The sequence below is a fragment of the Harpia harpyja genome, chromosome Z (assembly GCF_026419915.1).
Source record: "Harpia harpyja isolate bHarHar1 chromosome Z, bHarHar1 primary haplotype, whole genome shotgun sequence".
NCBI classification, from domain to species: domain Eukaryota; kingdom Metazoa; phylum Chordata; class Aves; order Accipitriformes; family Accipitridae; genus Harpia; species Harpia harpyja.
Window position 1 is genome coordinate 26,433,299 of NC_068969.1, and position 13,162 is coordinate 26,446,460.

Here is a 13,162-nt window from a genome sequence, read left to right on the forward strand (position 1 = left end):
TGACAAGCTGTGGGGCGACATGCCAAGGTTAGGGGGACGGGGTGCTAGCGAGGACCCTCGGCCTGTTGCTCCAAGACGTGAGGGGTACACTGGAACACACTTGTGAAGTCTTAAGAGAGATGAGCCAGGGGCTCCTGAGGTAATGGGAGCCAAGAGGGAAACAACAGAGAAATCATAGAATGGTTTGGGTTGGAAGGGACCTTTAAAGGTCATCTCGTCCAAACCCCCCCCTGCAATGAGCAGGGACATCTTCAACTAGATCAGGTTGCTCAGAGCCCCGTCCAACCTGGCCTTGAATGTTTCCAGGGATAGGGCATCTAGCTACCACCTCTCTGGGCAGCCTGTGCCAGTGTCTCACCACCGTCACTGTAAAAAATGTCTCCCTTAGAGCTAGTCTAAATCTACCCTCTTTTAGTGTAAAAGCATTCCCTCTTGTCCTGTCGCTACAGGTGCTGCTGCAAAGTCTGTCCCCATCTTTCAAAGAAGCCCCCTTTCAAGTACTGAAGGGCTGCAGTAAGGTCTCCCTGGAGCCTTCTCTTCTCCAGGATAAACAACCCCAGCTCTCTCAGCCTTTCCTCACAGGAGAGGTGCTCCTCCCTCTGATCATTTTTGTGGCCCTCCTCTGGACCCACTCCACCAGGACCATGTCTTTCTTTTGCCGGGGACTCCGAAGCTGGATGCAGTATGCCAGGTGGGGGTCTCACCAGAGCAGAGGAGAGGGGCTGGATCCCCTCCCTCGACCTGCCAGCCATGCTTCTTTTGATGTGGCCCAGGATACGGTTGGCGTTCTGGATTGCAATGGCACATTGTCAGCTCATGTCCAGCTCTTCATCCACCAAGTCGTGCATGGGGCTGCTCTCAATCACTTCAAACCCCAGCCTGTACTGATACCGGAGATTGCACCAAACTGGGTGCAGTACCATGCCCCTGGCCTTGTTGAACTTGATAAGATACACATAGGCCCACTTCTGCAGCCTGTCCGGAGAGGTGGGTGGATCCTGGAGGGCAGAGCTTCCTCAAAAGGACAAAAATCATGTTGGGTAGCTGCCTTGGAGGAGTCTGGCTGTGACCCGAGATCTTCGGTACTTAAAGCAGATGCCAAAAGACTCTGAGAGATACCTGGGAGGAGTCTTGGGTCGATCCCGGAGAAGAGAGCTTCCTCCAAAGGACAAAAAACATCTTGGGTAGCTGCCTTGGAGAAGTCTGGGGCTGATACCTGGGATCTCAGGACCCTAAAAGAGATGTCAAAAGACCCTGGGAGTTACTGGGAGGAGTCACAGGGGGATCCTGGATGGGACAACTTCCTCCAAAAAAGAAAAAAACCTCAAGGGTGGCTTCCTTGGAGGAGTCTAGGACTGAGACCTGAGATCTTAGGTACATAAAGCAGAGGTCAAAAAACTCTGGGAAGTACCTGGGAAGAGTCTTGGGTCAATCCCAGAGAAAAGAGCTTCCTGCAAAGGAGAAAAATCATCTTGCATAGCTTCCTTCGAGGAGTCTGGGGCTGCTACCTGGGATTATAGGTCCCTATAAGTAAAGGCCAAAAGCCTCTGGGAGTTACTGGCAGGAACCTTGGGTCTATCCTGGATAGGAGAGGTTCCTCCAAAAAAACCCCCAAAAACCTCAAGGGTAGCTTCCTTGGAGACGTCTGGGGCTGCTACCCGGGATCTCAGGTCCCTAAAAGGGAGGTCAAATGCCTCTGGGAGCTACTGGGAGGAGTTACAGGCGGATCCCGTAGGGGAGAGCTTCCTCCCCAAAGGAAAAAACCTGAAGGGTAGCTTCCTTGGAGGAGTCTGGGGCTGCTACCTGGAATCTCAGGTCCCTACAAGAAAAGGCCAAAAGACTCTGGGAGATGCCTGGAAGGAGTCACAGGGGGATCCTGGAGGGGAGAGCTTCCGCAAAAATAGAAAAATCATCTTGGGTAGCTGTCTTGGAGGAGTCTGGGGCTGCTACATGGGATCTGAGGTCCCTATAAGAAAGGGTCAAAAGACTCTGGGAGTTACTGGGATTAGTCACAGGGGAATGCTGGAGGGGAGACCATCCTCCAAAAAAGAAAAAAACCTCCCGGGTACCTTCCTTGGAGGAGTCTGGGGCTGATACCTGAGATCTTACGTTCGTAAACTAGAGGTCAAAACACTCTGGGAGACGCCTGGGAGGAAACCTGGATCGATCCCGGAGGAGAGAGCTTCCTGCAAAAGAGAAAAATCATCTTGGGTGGCTTCCCTGGAGGAGTCTGGGGCTGCTACCTGAGATGTTAGGTACGGAAAGCAGAGGCCAAAAGACTCTGGGAGATGCCTGGGAAGAGTCTCAGGTGGCTGTCGGAGTAGAGATTTCTCTAAAGGAAAAAAAAATGTATCGAGCTACTTACTTGGAGGAGTCTGGGGCAGGTAGCTGGGATCTCCGGTCCTGAACGCAGAGGTCAAAACACTCTGGGAGACACCTGGGAGGAGCCTTGGGTCGATCCCGGAGGAGAGAGCTTCCTGCAAAGGAGAAAAATCGTCTTGGGTAGCGGCCTTGACGAAATCTGGGGCTGGGCATCCCCTGGGAGGCATGACCAGCCTGTGGGACCAGGAGGCAGGTCTTGCTCACGTGCTCAGGGAATAGCCGATCGCCAGCTCTGGGGTCAGGAAGGAATTTTCCCCCGGGGCAGATTGGCACTGGGCCCCGGGGGTTTTTTGCCTTCCTCTGCAGCACTGAGCAGGACCACTTGTCAGGGCTCCTCCGGTCTGTTGTGGCTAGGTTACTGCCTGCTGCTCGTGCACCATGAAGATGGCCTCTCATGCCCTGCAGCTGGGGGGAGGAAGGCTTTTTTTCCCCCACGGTGGGCTAGCAAGTGTCCCCGGGGGTTTTTTGCCTTCCTCTGCAGCACTGAGCACGGCCCCTCGCCAGGGCTCCTTTGGGCCGTTGTGGCTAGGTGCCTGCTGCTCGTGCTCCACGAAGGTGGCCCTCGTGCCCCGCATCCGGGGGGAGGAAGCTTTCTGACTCCCACGGCGCGCTCCAAGGGATGCTCCCGGGGGGTTGCTTCTTGTCCTCTGTAGCACTGAGCACAGCCCCTTGTCAGGGCTCCTCTGGGCCCTTTCGCCTAGGTCCTTGCCTGCTGCTCTTGCACCTCCAAGGCACCGCTCGTGCCCTGGCTCTCTCGGGCTCTCTTGCCCAGCGCAAGTCTGGAGCGGGAGCGAGCTCTGCTCTTCCCTTAGCTCCATTTCCCCAGGGGTTCTGGCTTGGGCAAAACAGCCTGTGCTTGGAAGGGCTCCAGGCTTGCTGCCCCATCAGGAGCTGCCACTTTTCACCTCTCCCTGCATGCAAATCAAGCGCAGGGCCGGCACGAGAGCGCCTTTCATGCATCGTTGGCCAAGAAGCACAGCGGCGGAGCAAGTAGCCGAACGCAAAAATACGCTTTTCACCTCTACCTGTCATACTTTGGAAAATACCCCACGGTACCACACACCTCCTCCTCCTGCTCCTCCTGCTCCTCCTGCTCCTCCTCCTCCTCCTTCTTCTTCTTCTTCTTCTTCTTCTTTGGCGTGTGGTCGGTCCTGATCCTCATTCTTCACGGTCTCACTCTTCAGGATACAGGGACTGCTTGGCCTGTATTCCTGCTGCTACTTTCTGTAGCTCTCTGACTTGCCTTTGCCAGGCTGCAAAGAATGTCTTCTCAAGCTCAACTGAAGAATGCATCAGCCTGCTCCTGGCTACACGGGCACACCGTGTTAATGCTTGTGAGCATCGGCTCCGAAGCAGACTCAGAAAAATAAAAGTAATACCCTGTTTCCACTCGTAACCTTTGTGTCATGTGTCCTTCAAAGTGTTCTGGGAGCTGAAAGGCCCCTGGCGTTTCAGGCCAGTAACACTCTCATCGGTATTTGACTCATGGTGAGCACAGGGAACAGAGTAGAGTAGAATGGAATAGAACAGAACAGAGCAGAATAGAATAGAATAGTTCAGCTGGAAGGAACCTACAACGATCACCTAGTCCAACTACCCCACCATTTCAGGGCTGACCAAAAGTTCCAAGCATGGTATTAAGGGCATTGACCAAATGCCTCTTCAACACTGACAGGCATGGGGCATCCACCACCTCTCCAGGAAGCCTGTTTCAGGGTGTGACCACCCTCTTGGGAAAGAAATGTCTCCTCACGTCAAGTCCAAACCTCCCCTGACAGTGCAGCAGCAAATGTCCCTTGGTGCGCTGGTAAGGGAATGGTGAGGAAACCATGCGTGCTCTCTGCATCTCTGCAGAGTTCCTGCAGAGGGAACCAAACCCCTGTCTTTCACCTCTGGCATCACCACAACCAAAGGAATGTCTGTGGCATAAATGCCCTTATTTACATAGTCTGAAGGTACAGATCAATTTTGGCACCAACGCACAAAATGGCAAGGAGAGTACCCCTCTCAGTCTCTCAGTACTCAAAATACTAAATCCTAAAGGAAAAGGAGACTTGCCAGGGTTTGAGGTAAGATCCGAACATCTTCCCACAAACCGAGGTAGGCAAAGAACTCTCGGAAAGCTTCAAGTCACAAAGGAGCTCTGAAGCTTTTACCCCGTGGCTGAAGCGCGTTTTGTATCCCGTAGAAACACGGCCAACGGGTGCGTTTAATAGAGAGGCTGCGCAGCTTGGTTTCAGTGGGACAAGGGGATATGACGGCGACAGCAGCAATGGGCTATTTTGACAGTTTGGAAGAGCTGCCGTTTGCCTGGCTGGGCTTTGGTCACGGATCCAAATGGTCCAGGTCTGAATACCACCAACCTTTCCTTCCACCACACCAGGCTCACCGCCGCGCACTTGTTTCTCAAAGCCTGGCTTACTTCCGTGGCGGGCTGTTGGCACCCACCATCCCGGCCTAGGGCTCTGGCTACACTTTGGCTTGCCTCCAGGCTGCAGCTGCCAAAATCACCCCCCCTTTCTCCCCAGGAAAAGGGGTTGTGTCCAGCCACATCAAGTCCCCGCTCCTCCTGGCTGCGGGGCCGCATAGGCTTTAGCTCTGGCGCAGAGAGGGGACGGCTAATAGGGGCGGTCTCTGCGCTGCACGCTTGGTTTCTGCCATGGCCCGAGAGAAGAGGAACAGCACCAGGCTTGGCCTTGGGAGCCGAGTGGCAGAGCAGGCGTCAGGGACACCCAGCAGCTGGGCCCAGGGCATGGCCACCAAGGGCAGGGAGAGACCCCCGGGCCTCCTGGGCACAGCCACAGCCTGTGGAATGATTGCTGGAGGTGACTTGTCGGTATGACACACGCCCCCCGCCGCCCCTCACGGGAAGGTGAACCTCCAGGGTGCAACGCAGTGGACACGGAAAGGATCGGTTCCACGGTAGCTCCCTAAGCAGCATAGCCTAAGCAAATCAACTGACATAGTTTCATCTTCTCTACCTTTCAGAAAATATATTTTACCATCTCAAAGAGGAAATGAGTTGAGAAGAGCCTGCACTACTTTCAAATGTCTGCACATTGCTGTGAAACTGTGCAAAAGTATAGCACTGAATACATAGTCTTTATCGATATTATTATTATCGACATATGGTGAAGAGGCAAGCAAATTCAGCTTTCGCTTCCAGTGTTACCAGTGCGACTATAAACTCAGAGAACCCCCTGGTAGTTCTGCAGTATCTTCTTCTCCTTTAGTCCCAACGATGCAAACCCAGTTTTGTCTTCAGGAAGAAGTTCATGAAGATCCAAAGTCAATTCACTCAAACAGTAATTGTCCTGAGTGATTCATTAAATAACTTGACTCAAGAAAAATTATCCAGGTCTTTATAACATAGGTAACCTAAAACTGTACCCAAGAAAAGAAGAAATAATGCAATCTGAGGAAAAAGGAAGGAGGTTATATCTTTATAATCTATCAGCTATATCAAGCTGACAGAGGCAGGCACGCCCTTGAGTTAATCTCCTCCCGAGAGTCACAGTTGCACCGGGCTAAGTATTCACAAGCACAGTCATAGCAGAACATTTTCCAATAAAGATTACTTGCTGTTGACACGGAAGTCACGGACACTGCGCACAATCAATATGATCAAGCAGATGCCACTTTATTGCCAAGATAGCTCGGTTTATATGTTCGTTCTAGTTACTGTTCACGCATAAGCAAATTAGAGATTGGTTAGCATGAGCTGTCCACGCGCCTAGTTACACCTAATGATTGGTTATATCAACACTGTACATGCGCATAAACATAAGGCATAATTGGTTGTATTAACTAAAACATGCGAAACTTGTCTCAGTCTAATTGGTCAAGATAAGCTGCCGAATTGAGGTTCTTTGTGCCAAGTTCCCTTTATCGTGGAATGCGCACCTGTGTTCTTCTAACTGGCATCTTTCTTTTTTTGTCTTCTGGTTTATTCTGTTCAAGGCCTTCTAAAGGTGTCTGGAATGCTCTTACTACCATTAGCTAAATATGTGTCCACAAGCCTGCTGCCTACAAAGGCGTCCTTGAAGCCTGCTGCCTACAAAACATCCTTGGCTCACAAATTGATCAATTCTATCGAGTCTGGATTGTTCACCATGTGCCCATTACTTTCCAAGTATCCCACAAATCCCTCTTTTTGTTTTTGAACAATCCAGACTTTAGCCATTGCATTCTGTACCATCCTTCCTAAACAACTGAGTATACAAGGGATAATTAATAACAAGACTACCAATACTAACAAAACAATTCCCAACATTTTTAACAGATCTCTTATCCATCCCATAATTCCCCAGTGGGTAAACAGCCTGTCTAACCATCCCAAACCATCACTAACCTGCAGTTTTTGAACTTGGTCCTTCATCATTTGTATAGCTTTATGGATCCATTCAGAGTGATCAGATAAATTCATACAACACATTCCATCTAAATCTTCACAACCGTGACCATGTGCTAGCAACAGAAAATCAATAGCAGCTCGATTCTGCAACATTGCATGCCGTCTTGCACCGCAAACTCAGCCCAGCAATCGGTAGGTGCCAGCTTTACATGGGCGTCCCCATAGAGGCAACGATGGCCTTGCCGTACACCAGCCCGATGCTCTTCGGAAAATCCCGGTATTTATACATTTGCAGAGGAACGTATTTCAGCACACGTGGCCAGCGGGTGCCAAAATCCGCCTTGGTTGCAACATGGGGAGCCTATGACGCATGCGCTCGCTGGCCAGGCGCGCTGCACGAGTCATAGCCATCCTGTCTACTGGTTCATGGGTTTTGTGATGCGGTTGCAATGCACCGAGAATCTTGACCTGTCATGTTGGCCAAGGTGACCTACAAGATCTATGAACACAATTAATTAAACACAGTAAAAGCAACATTATACCTAATAAAATATGCAAGAATAAAAGAAACCCCGATTTTTAACAAAGATACAAACCAACTCCTAAGTCCCCATCTTGCAGCTAAATGCTCTAAGCCAAAATGACAGCTTTCTTAATTGCGTTAAAGCTCTTGCAGCTCCTTCTTGCCTCTGCAGTTCTGTTATCTTGTTTATTAATTGCTCCACTGTCCAAGTTCCTCGTGTCCATTGTTTTTCTGGTGGTTCAAAGTCCTTTCATACTGCAGCTGTCACGTACTCCGGCCCACTCATGCTAACTGCGGCCTACTTACGCTAACTCCAAATAATCAGGCTCAAAGAAATGTCCCCCATTTTCCATGAAATCTCCCACAATTCCCCCTTTTTGTTTTTGTGCAAGCCAAGTTACATGAAATGCTTTTGCAATCATACGTTCAACTATTTTTATAATATATGGTACAATCATTACAACTGCTAATACTACAATTAGAATAATTAAGCCATGCATAAGCAAATCTTTCAACCATCTCGTAATTCTTAAACTTGTTAGTCATCTACTTAGCCCTGTGTTAGTTATCGTGAGTCTTTTACTGGGAATCATATTGATATCGGGTGTCAGTAACGTAAGTTGTCCGAGGCTACATGGCCTCCCGTTAAGTTTCGATGGAATTCTCCCTCACGCTCTATCCCCACAAATTAAAAACATCTCCGTAGGTAAAGCAGCTGGAATAGAAAAAAAGCGTGATATTCTGGAATAGATATAGTTACACCAAGCTGTAGCATTTCTATATACAGGCAAAATAGCATTTACATTCTGACCCTTTCGAGTGGTGTTATAGGTGTAATTAAACATCACACAGGCATTCACGATGACTGATCCTAACAACTCTAACTCTTGAGGTTCTTGCATTACTTGAGGCAGGTGTGCATACACCCCATCCCAATTATCGACACAGGATTGTGGGTTAGTACAAAGGGAAAATTCAGGCATTGGATCTGGCCAGGTATCTAGAGGTAACCCCACCAAAGAGGTAGAAAAAGGGTTTTCAGGGGTAGTGACAGAAAGACATATAGCTTCTTGATGCATTATGTTTGCCAAAGTTACCCATACGTTCTGTTTTGGTTGTTGGATCATCCATTCTTCACTTATGTGTGTCACCCATAACAGGCCAAATGCAGTGAGGAGGAGGAAAGTGGGGGGGGGAGGGGGGAAGGGGGTGCATCAAAGGATACGGTTGGCGGGTTTTCTCGCTTCACAGCAGCCTCCTGCTTCTGTAGGGTTTCCTTTAAGCATATGGTTAGGGAGGCTTGGGAACTGTCAGATAGCTGATTAATATCGGCAGTCCCAGGGAGTGGAGCAGAAGTCAAGGGCACAGGAGCAGGCGGACAAGCTCCAAAAGTCTCTCTCGCTGCATTATGTTTTTCTCTCCGCGTTTTTCCTTCACTTGCGGTGGGAGAGAGAGCAGCAAAAGCAGCCGCAGCCGCTTTACGATCTGCTTTCATTAATTCCCATAAAGTTGTAAGACCTTTAACTTTAGACCCGTCACTAATTTCATGCCATAGGGAGGTTCCGATAGCTTCCCAGGTACTAAGCTCAAAAGCTGTACCCACACTAATTAAAAGGTTTCTGTTCAACGTTTTAAAAGCTAACTCTTGACTGAGTTGTAGAACTTCTATGGCAAATTGTGCCTGCCATCCTGAACTGGCATAAGGACCTGCCCCCAACAACATTTGAGCTTGCACTCCAAACAAAGGATCCCCGTTCTGTCGTGGGATAGCGGCTGCATTTTCACAGGTTGCTTGCCAGTTTTGATAAAATTGAATCTGCTGGGATGGAAGCAGTAACATTTGCACAATCATTTTAGCATCATATGGTGTCAATAAATGTGCAGACAATACATGTTGAATAACAGATTGACTGTATGGTGATTTTAACCCATATTGAGTGACTGCTGCCTTAGCTTCCTTTAAAACTTTCCAGTCTAACGTTTCCCAAACAGAACCCCCATGCGCCCCTGCCACAACTGGAAACGCAGATGGAATAATTTCACCTTCAATTAAAGCATCTCTGATTACCCCCTTCCATCTTTTTGCCGGATCTCCCACCCCACCCCCTGTTAATAAGGTCGCCGGAGGTGGCTGTGGCAAAGGAGCCACGGCACCGATCTCACCCGATATGTCCTGGGAAACACAAGGATTCATTGGAGGTGGTTGCGGGAACGACGAAAATCCTGCGTTGAAGGGTGGTGGAGGTGCAGGAAAAGTTGAAGATGCCGGCTCGGACTTCACCGATGGCTCCAGGCGGGCTTCGAGAGCCTCCAGCCTTTGTAACAGTTCCTTTAGTTGTGGATCCCCCGAACCTATTGCCCGTTCCTCCTTTCCCTCGAGCGGGGATGGGGGAGTGGATGGTGGCAGTGGTGGATACAGGGATGAGGCAACTGGTTTAGGTGATGAAGGACGAGAATTAGAGACTAAGTTGTTTTCCGTGTCTTCTGCTGGTGGCGGTGGAAATTCTGCCAGGCTGTCGGCTTTTTCCAAGGGCTGATCTCTGGGCTCTGGATCTGCTACCGCAGATTTCCTGACTGCACTAGCCCCTGCGCCGGATACACGGGTTGGAACAACGGCTGGAATTTGTGGTGGCACAAAGGTGAAGCTCGCCGGGGATGGCATCCCTTGTGGCCCTTCGGGCTGCAGTGCGGCAAAAGCGGAAGCTGCTGCCGAACGTTCAGCTTTCATATCTTTTAAAGTTTCTATAATTAACTTCCACACGGTGGAATATCTGCTCGCCTCTTTTGAACCCGAACTTATGTTATGCCATAATTCTTGCCCTATCTTTTCCCAAGTAGGAATGGCAAAAGCATCTCCAAAAGTAGGGAGTAAGCTTTTTTCTCTCGCCCATAGTAGCAGGGCTTTCAGGGTAGACGAGTCATAACTTAATCCTCTCGTAGAGAGCATATGTTGGAGGAGCTTAACCACTACTGCCTCTTCCTTGGACATAGTGGACCCCATCTCCTCCCCGGCCGCTCGCCTGATCAGGACGAGATTCCCACGACGGTACCGTTTTTTGTTTTTTTTTTTCCCGAGTGCCGGGGCAGCACTCGCCTACAGCCGGCTTCCGCACCCTCTCTCCGTCGGTTCCTGTCATAGAATTCAACACCGATCCGAGGGTCCCTGTTCGGGCGCCACTTGTTGACGCGGAAGTCACGGACACTGCACACAATCAATATGATCAAGCAGCTGCCACTTTATTGCCAAGATAGCTCGGTTTATATGTTCATTCTAGTTACTGTTCACGCATAAGCAAATTAGAGATTGGTTAGCATGAGCTGTCCACGCGCCTAGTTACACCTAATGATTGCTTATATCAACACTGTACACGCGCATAAACATAAGGCATAATTGGTTGTATTAACTAAAACATGTGAAACTTGTCTCAGTCTAATTGGTCAAGATAAGCTGCCGAATTGAGGTTCTTTGTGCCAAGTTCCCTTTATCGTGGAATGCGCACCTGTGTTCTTCTAATTGGCATCTTTCTTTTTTTGTCTTCTGGTTTATTCTGTTCAAGGCCTTCTAAAGGCGTCTGGAATGCTCTTACTACCGTTAGCTAAATAAGTGTCCACAAGCAAAGCGTCCTTGAAGCCTGCTGCCTACAAAACATCCTTGGCTCACAAATTGATCAATTCTATCGAGTCTGGATTGTTCACTATGTGCCCATTACTTTCCAAGTATCCCACAGACACCCACCACGGTCGGGTGGGAGCCACAGGTGGAGAAGGTTCTGTGCCATCCTGGCGCAGAGCGGATGCGCAGAACGGTGGCCAGGATGTCCAGGGAGGAAATCAGGGTTAAGGCTAAAGGGCAGAGGAAGAAGCACACACAAACAGCAAAGATCAGGACTTTATCGGCAGTAGTGGCAGTGCAGGCCAGCTTTAAGACAGCAAGAATTTCACAGGAGAAGTGGACAACCTCGCAGGGGCCACAGAAAGGCAGGTGTAAAGCCAGAGAGGCTTGCAGTGTACCAAATACGAACGCCAAAGCCCACAAAACTGTGGCAAGGGTGAGGCACAGCCTCCAGATCGTGATGAGGGCATAGCGGAGGGGACGGCAGATTGCCACGTAGCGAACAGAAGACATCACAGCCAGCAGCACGCACTCTGTAAGTGCAAAGATTAAATAAAGATGGATCTGCGCCCCACACCCAGCAAAGGAGATGGTTCTGCCTTGTCCAAGGAGGCTCCTTAGCATATGGGGGATATTGCTGGAGGCCTAGCAGATGTCCACGATGGAGAGGTGGCAGAGGAAGAAGTACATGGGGCTGTGGAGGCAGTAGTCCAGGCAGATAAGCAGAAAGACAAGTGCGTTTCCCATCAGAGTGGCAGAGCAGAGGGCAGAGAAAAGGCCAAAGAGGCAGCGCTGCAGGGCTGGGGTGCTGCAGAACCCCAGGAGGATGAATTCTGTGACAGTCGTTTCATTCTGCACGCTGTGCTGGAGGTGAGGCAGCACAAACTGCCACCGCGGAGATCTGGAAGGGAAGGAGCAAGGAAAAGGAAAGAAAAAGGAGAGTTTTCCTAAGAATGCTGTGTCCTTTACTCTTTACGCTGCAGCTCCCTTCTCCCTGTTTTTCCCTCTGACTCCAGTGAAAGGTGCGTACTACCCTCACCATGCCGAGCGACGTTGTGTTGGGTCTGGCTGAGATGGAGTTAATACTCCCCATAGCAGCCCTCATAGCACTGTGCTCTGCATCAGTAGCTAGAAAGGTGTTGATAACACACCAGTGTTTTGGCTACTGCTGAGCAGTGCTGGCACAGCATCAAGGCTGTCTCTCCAACATTTTTGCCCCCCCCTCAACGGCAGGCTGGGGCAGGGCGAGATCTCGGGAGGGGACATAACCAGGACAGCTGACCTAAACTAACCAAACAGATATTCCATACCATATGACGTCAGCTCAGATATAAAAGCTAAGTAAAGGGAGACGGAAGGGGGGCATTTTTTGTCTTCAGGAGCAACCACTACGCGTACTGAAGCCCTGCTTCCCAGGAAGTGGCTAGACATCGCCTGCTGATGGGAAGTAGAGAATAATATCATTTGTTTTTCTTTGCTTTCGCGCGCGACCTTGGCTTTCAGTTTATTAAACTGTCCTTATCTTGACCCACGAGCCTTTGGTTATATTTTCTTCCCCCTGTCCAGTTAAGAAGGGGGAGGGATAGAGCGGCTTTGGTGGGCACCTGGCATCCAGCCAGGGTCAACCCACTACAGACGTACATCTGAATTGCAAGCTCCAAGCTCTCTGCAAACTTTGAGAAGTTTGACCAATCTCGCACAACTTTGCTGCCTAGCTTGCCCTCGAAGTCTTTTTTTTCCTGGCTTGGTTTTGGGGTTTTTTTGCAGGGGGTGGGGAGGGGCAGGGGGTGGTTTTGCTGTTGGAGAAAATAAGATGATGAAGATTGCAGGTGTCGATTAAGGTGAAGTCAGAACAACTTCAAAGCAGCTATTTTAAATTAAGTCCATATTAAAAGGAATGCACAGTTCACAGAATAATTCCAGTTTTACCATTAAACCAACCAGCATTTCCAATCCACTGCTGTGTCCTCTTTACCTTAGTGAAATGCATTCCTACTGAATCCTGCAGTTGCTTGATCCAACTCCCCTTCCCAGCAGGGAGGCTACTGCAGGTCCGGGAAGGTCAGGCAGAACGTCCCCTTGGTTCCTGCTGCGCGGCCGCTCGCCGTTACCAGTTTTGCAGGGTGCTGGTCAAGGTCCCTGGGCATCCCCTGGCACTTGTCTCCACGCGGCTCTCTGGTCTCCAAGATCTTCCGCCACTTCCAGGATATTTCCTCCAGCCAGGATCTTCACCTTTTCCTTCCTGGGTCCCCTTCTTCTTTTCGAGATCCCTTCTTCTTTCTGGGAACCC

The 13,162-nt window shown here is 49.9% G+C and overlaps 1 pseudogene; it reads right to left on the reverse strand.

Annotated features, from left to right (window-relative positions):
• Positions 1-1,946: 1,946 nt before the first annotated feature.
• Positions 1,947-11,883, reverse strand: LOC128136626 (olfactory receptor 2A14-like; annotated as a pseudogene).
• Positions 11,884-13,162: the final 1,279 nt, after the last annotated feature.